Raw genomic sequence first — 577 nt, forward strand, 5'->3', positions numbered from 1 at the left:
CACACACACACACACACTCCACCTCTGAGGTTGTTGACATGGTAACCACTGAGAGGTGTCCAGGCTCTCCAAATTCCCGGTTCTTCCCTCTTTTTCTGTCCTTGGGAATTATTCCACCACAAGTTACATGTTCTATGTTTCAACGCTGCAGAGCCTGTACACTGACTGGAATACTGAGTGGACAGGACCAGGGTCACTGGGTCTATCTTTGTGTCATTTTTATGCACCAACGCACCAAGGCAAATTCCTTGTACATGTAAAAACTTACTTGGCAATAAACCCGATTGTGATTCTGATTCTGATTCAATTAAAAACCACAGAAATGCACCGACACCTCACAGCTATCTGGTCCACTGGAACCAACTCCTTTAAACCACATTGTAGGGCCCTGTAGAGCTGCACTGTTCCAACCTTTGGGCATACTTTGCTACGTTTGCTAGCTAGCAGTTTGTTCACGCTAGCAAGCTAACCATAGCCAGCTAAAGCCACAATATCATTTCACAAGCTTTTGCAGTAATGTTAAAGTGAACATACAGGTATCATGTGACGTGCTACAGTAAGCGTACTGACTCATTTC

The sequence above is a fragment of the Morone saxatilis genome, unplaced genomic scaffold (genome assembly GCF_004916995.1).
Source record: "Morone saxatilis isolate NCDOM2014 unplaced genomic scaffold, NCSU_SB_2.0 Contig19, whole genome shotgun sequence".
Lineage (NCBI taxonomy): Eukaryota > Metazoa > Chordata > Actinopteri > Moronidae > Morone > Morone saxatilis.